This window comes from Erinaceus europaeus, chromosome 15, assembly GCF_950295315.1.
Source record: "Erinaceus europaeus chromosome 15, mEriEur2.1, whole genome shotgun sequence".
NCBI lineage: Eukaryota > Metazoa > Chordata > Mammalia > Eulipotyphla > Erinaceidae > Erinaceus > Erinaceus europaeus.
In genome coordinates, this window is record NC_080176.1 from 2,931,820 (window position 1) to 2,938,108 (window position 6,289).

Here is a 6,289-nt window from a genome sequence, read left to right on the forward strand (position 1 = left end):
TGGAGGGCGACTGGGGATTGCCAAAAACGAGGCTTAAGGAGGTTTCTAAGCTCTGTGTCAGTCTAACTCAGGGTCTGTGACGTTTCATGAAGTTAGTGGTGGGGCCAGGCAGTGGTGGACCTGGTTAGGTGCACATAGTACCAAGCACAAGGACTGGGTTCGAGCCCCCATTCCCTACCTGCAGGGGGTCCACTTCACAAGAAGTAAAGTAGGTTTCCCTCCGTCTATATCCCCATCCTCTTTCAATTTATTTTCATCCTACATAATAAAAATTAGAAGGAAAAGGGGAAAAGATAAAGGAAAAATGGTTGCCAGGAATGGTGGGTTTGTAGTTCTGGCACTGAGCTCCCAGTGATAACCCTGGTGGGAATGAGAGAAAAAAAAAGGAGGAGGAGGAGGAGGAGAGGAGGAGGAGGAGGGGAGGAGGAGGAGGAGGAGGGGAGGAGGAGGAGGACGAGGAGGAGGAGAGGAGGAGGAGGAGAGGAGGAGGAGGAGAGGAGGAGGAGGAGGAGAGGAGGAGGAGGAGGAGGAGGAGGAGGGGAGGAGGAGGAGGAGGAGGGGAGGAGGAGGAGGACGAGGAGGAGGAGAGGAGGAGGAGAGGAGGAGGAGGAGGAGGAGAGGAGGAGGAGGAGGAGGAGGAGGAGGAGGAGGGGAGGAGGAGGAGGAGGGGAGGAGGAGGAGGACGAGAGGAGGAGGAGGAGAGGAGGAGGAGGAGAGGAGGAGGAGGAGAGGAGGAGGAGGAGAGGAGGAGGAGGAGGAGGTGAGGAAGAGGAGGAGGAGGAGAGGAGGGGGAGGAGGAGGGGAGGAGGAGGTGAGGAAGAGGATGGGAAGAAGAGGAGGAGAGGAGGGAAAGATGGAGGAGAAGGAGGAGGGAAGAGGAAGAGGAGGAAGCGGAAGTAGTAGTTAGTCATAGCTAAGGAGTGGAAGCAGCCTAAATGCCCACTGACAAACAACTGGAAGGGTTGGGTGGTGACACACCCAGTTAAGTGCACACAGTACAAAGCATAAGGTCCCAAGCAAGGATCCAGCTTTGAGTCCCGGCTCCCCATCTGCAGGGGTTGACACCTCACAGGCAGTGAAGCAGGTCTGTAGGTGTCTATCTTTCTCTCTCCCTCTCTGTCTCCCCTCTCTCAATTTCTGTCTGTCCTGTCCAATAAAATGGAAAAAAGGGCCTCCAGGAGCAGTGGATTCGTAGCGCTAGCACAGAGCCCCAGCAATAACACTGGAGGCAAAATATATATATATATATATATATATATATATATATATATATATATATATATATATATATATATATATATATGACTGAATCAAGAGGTTATGGGGCATATACTCAATGGAATACTACCCTGCAATTAAAAAAGATACTATTGGGAGTCTGGCAGTAGTGCAGCGGGCTAAGCGCACGTGTCACAAAGCGCAAGGACTGGCTTAAGGATCCCAGTTCGAGCCCCCGGCTCCCCACCTGCAGGGTGAAGCAGGTCTGCAGGTGTCTATCTCTCTCTCCTCCTCTCTGTCTTCCCCTCCTCTCTCCATTTCTCTCTGTCCTATCCAACAACGACGACTACAATAATAACTACAATAATAAAACAACAAGGGCAATAAAAGGTAATAAATAATGAAAAAAAATTTTAAATAAAAAAAAATTTAAAGATACTATTATGTCCTTCAGAGCAAAAGGAGTGGAATTAGATGTGACTGTGCTTAGTGCAGGGAGGAGTCCAAGGCTACTGCCAGGTGGCTTCACTCACGTGTGGACCGTAGATGATTGAAACACAGGGAAGCACAAAATCAAACAGAAGTAGCAAACTGTCCCTACGACTTGCTAAGAGCTACGTGGTCATCACTGGGCACACAGGAGTTGGGAACACAGAAATTTACTGGTGAGGTTACTATGTCCTACAACACTATAATCTTGTAAACATTATAAATGACTAATGAAAATTAAAATAAAAGAAATGAGTGATGTCAGAGGTGATATCTCAGAGTTAGAGCACGGGACTTTCATGTCCGAGGTGCCTGGTTCAGTCCCCAGCACCACCACATGCCAGGGCTGAACAGTGCTTCATTCCTTTCCCTCTCTCACTGCCTCCCCAATTATGTAAGTAAGTAAATAAAGAGTGTTTAAGTTAGTGCTACTTCTTCAACAAATGGTGCTAGAGTTGTTGAAAATCCACAGGGTGAGGAGGTAACTTCCAACCTAAAGATCAAGCTTATACCAAAATGAACAAAATTGATGGCATACTTATACACAAAATGTACAAATCAATAAAAAAAATCTTTGTGATCTAGGTTTGAAGAGGTTGGAGAGATTGAAAGATGAAATGAAAAATCATGGCCCTCTCCCCAATAAGAGCAAAATAAAAACTGATAGTGGATAAGTTGGGTCTTGTCAAAATTAATTTCAGAGGGGGGTAAAGTATTGACAAGCTACCCATCTGACAAAGCAATATTCTGTGGGAGAGGTAACAAGTTCTCAAAACTCAACAAGAGAAAAAAAATAAGGGACCGGGTGGTGGTGCACCCTGTTAAGCTCACATAGCACTAATCACAAGGACCTGTGCAAGAATCCAGCTCCAGCCCCCTGGCTCCCCACCTGCAAGGGGGACACTTCTCAGATAGTGAAGCAGGTCTCTCTCTCTCTCTCTCTCTCTCTCTCTCTCTCTCTCTCTGTCTCTCTCTCTGTCTCCCCCTCCCCTTTCAACTTCTCTCCGTTCTATCCAATAAAATGAAAAACGGCCACCAGGAGCAGTGGATTCCTAGTGCCAGCACTGAACCCGAGCGATAATCCTGGTGGGGGCGGGGAAGTCGTCTAACAAGCAAATGAGAAGATGTGGGCATTTCAGCACCAAGCATGTCAACATCTTTAGCTACTAAAGAAATTCCAGGGAGTCGAGCGGTAGCACAGTGGGTTAAGTGCATGTGGCGCAAAGTGCAAAGACCTGCATAAGGATCCAGTTTGAACCCCCGGCTCCCCACCTGCAGGGGAGTTGCTTCACAGGCAGTGAAGCAGGTCTGCAGGTGTCTATCTTTCTCTCCCCCTCTCTGTCTTCCCCTCCTTTCTCCATTTCTCTCTGTCCTATCCAACAACAATGACAACAATATCTACAACACAAAACAACAAGGTCAACAAAAGGGAATAAATAAATATTTAAAAAAAGAAAGAAATTCAAGTTAAAATCATAATGAGACACAACCACAGCCCATAAGAAGAAGAAAAACTATTAATAATACCAAGTGCTGGTAAAGACCGAGAGAAACTGGGTGATGCAAGCTTAGCTAGTGGGAATGTGAAATGATCCCAGCACTCTAGAAAACAATCGACAAAGCCTCACACACTATAGGTGCAGTTATCACAGGACACATGAAGCGCACTCTTGGATGTGTATCCCGAGGCAGATGCCACTCTACCCGCGAGTGGCTAAACAAATCACTGGGCGATGTCACTTAGCAACAAAAGAGGATGAGCTACTGAGACTTGCAGTGTGGTTGAGTTTGCACGGATTATGCTGAGTGCCTAGTGCCTGGTCAAAGAGCGAATCCTAAAAATTGCATACTGTGTGATTTCACTTACAGGGCACTTGGGGAAAAAAAAAAAAGCAGAGGTGACTCACGCTGGCTTACAAGAAGACTGCATGTTTTTGAGGTGTGCTTCCATACCATGCCCACCGCCCAAGTGCCAGTCAATACCCCTCTACCAAAGTCACATGACACTTTCTGAAATGACATTTTTGAAATGAGGAGCAGATGGGGGCTTGACAGGGCTTAGGGATGGGGTGGGCTGAGAGGGAGAGGTTATACACAGGATCCTTGGGTGATGGAACTGGCTGGTAGGTTAGGATATTGTACTGGAGTTCCAGAAAATGTTTGTCATCAGAGGCAAGTGGGTAACACATACGAAGTGCCTCTCTCTCTCTCTCTCTCTCTCTCTCTCTCTCTCTCTCTCTGTCTCCACATGAATCTATAGTCATCTCTCTTAACTTTTTCAACTAAAAAATAAGGAAGGGCTTCTGGAGGGATGAAAGCTGTCATTTATATGAAAAAAGGGATGACTATTGGGTCTCAGTGTGGTGGGTACTGATTCTGAAGCTGCCTCAGCCTCCTCCTGCCTAGAAACAAGGGATTCTACAGAGTCCTTCTGGTCATAATGGGGGCATCTAGCCTGAGTGTTCCCCAAGGCAGCCAGCTGTTCATTCCCTCTTTGCCTTTTCTGTCTCTATCAAAACAAGAGGGGGAGGGAGGGGGAGGGAGGGGAGAGGCGCTACTGGGACTTTCCATTTCTCCCTACAATTTCCCTGTCTTCTTTCCCTCCATTCAAGCAGCTCCTCGCTTCAAGGAAGTCAAAGGAACCGCAGACAGGTGCTGAGCTCTTGCGCATGTTAAATATATGTTCCATAGTACTTCTGTGAGTCTGTGTGTGTGTGCTGAGTGGTCCCTAAATACACAGGGCCTGATGAGTGAGGGGAAGGCAAATATATGGGGGCAGCAGGATAGAAAGGGGGCTTCCATCTTCCTCCCCAGAGAAGGCTCTAGAGGAGGAAGGGGAAGAAGAGGGTTAGAGCTCAGGAAAGATGGAGAAAGAATGGGGAAGGGAGAGGTGAGTAAGCTTGAGCACACCAGAGCAATCAGGACCCCTCACACACACACACACCACAGCCTGTGAGAAACCAAAACCACAGCTCAGAACACACAGAGCTGGAGGAGAGGACACAGCCATGGGATCCAGTCCAGCTCTGACCCTAAGGTCCCCAGGAGGCCCTGGGCAAGATGGAGGGTCAGAAGTAAGACTGGAGGCCTAGAACAAGGAGAGCACTGTTTCCTGAGCACTCAAGCTTCTGGGAGGATCCGGCACCCTCCATACAGGTGGGAGTCATAGGTCACATCAGGAGTGGCCGTCCCAGCTGGAGGGCTCCGTCATCCCACCCCTGACAGCCTGACCTGCCAGGTCTGACCCCATCCTGCCCCTCTCACCCTGAGCGGAGACCCCAGAGACAGATTTGGACACACCCCTCCATACAAGGATGTGCTGAGGGCTGCCAGGAAGCACGGCTCACCCACCCACTAAGCTTTTAAAACAGCTCTAGTGCCACCTCCCTAATTACCCAATTCAGCATGCACACAACAGAGCCGCCACTCTCTGAGGAACTCTGACATCCGCCATCCCGAGGCCCCTCAGTGCAGTTCACAGAAGGCATCTGGGGTAACGGGGGTGGGTGGGAGTGGAGCTGGGGTGCAAGCCAGCTCCTTGGAGAGATGAGGCTGCAGGTCAGGCGCAGTGGGCCCACCCCCACAGACACCAGAGCCTGAGCAGGCCTCAGAGGCCATCCAGGTAACCTTTGTCCTGGCAGAGGGGGAAACCCAGGCAGAGGACGCTGGACATTCACTGCTTCGCACTGTGCTCCCTGCTCTGTGGTCATACCAGAAGACAGCTCTCAGGGCTCTTAGCACCCATCCAGAGAGAGAGAGAGCACACACACACACACACACACACACACACACACTGAGGCCCATCCTGACCACCTTGTCTAACAAGCTCCTGTCTTCTCCTCTCTCCATCCCCACCCCACCCCAGCAAGAAGCTCATTACAGAACTCAGCACTAGAACCCAGCTCACTCCCATCTCAGAAGGTGGAGACCTGCAAGGGGAACAGCTAGGCCAGCAGAGCCCAGGACTTGCACGCCTAAGGCAGCTGGTTTTATCCTGATGCAGCAGGTACCAGAGAGAGGCGCTCTGCTCGGACTCTGGAGCTGGGCAGTTCTCAGTTGTGGGGGACCACCTTGTGCACAGAGGCAGCTCACTGCCACTGCCCAGGAGGCCCCACTCACAGCTCCCCATCTGTGACAACATGCATCCCCACTCACTGTCAGTGTCCCCTGAGGGGTTTCTTGTAGAAATCACGGCTTCATTTTAAATTATGTATTTGGGGACAGGGAGACAGTTCACCTGATAGAGCACACTGTATTATGTCTTCTGAGGACCTGGGTTTGAGTTCTAGGCACCACATGGGAGCACTCTGCAAGGGGGAAGCTTCACAGGCCGTGCTGTGGAGTGGTGCTGTGGTGTCTTCTCTGTCTCACCAAGAACAGGACAACTACAGAGGTGCAAATTCCTAGTGATGAGGCCTGAGCAGTCAAAGATAAAATTGTTTTACTAATTTTATATGAGATAGAGGGTTTTTAGTTTATTTAAGTAATATTTTGTTTTTATTAATAGGTTGTTACAGGGTTATAAGATTACAGTGTATAGTTCACACCACACCCCAACCTCCCAAAGTTAACCAACATTTCT

At 49.3% G+C, this 6,289-nt stretch overlaps 1 protein-coding gene across 9 annotated transcripts in view; it reads right to left on the bottom strand.

The window, feature by feature from the left end:
• RBFOX1 (RNA binding fox-1 homolog 1) overlaps positions 1-6,289 on the bottom strand; it is a 1,765,566-nt gene that overhangs the window by 1,268,672 nt on the left and 490,605 nt on the right. The window lies entirely within an intron of this gene.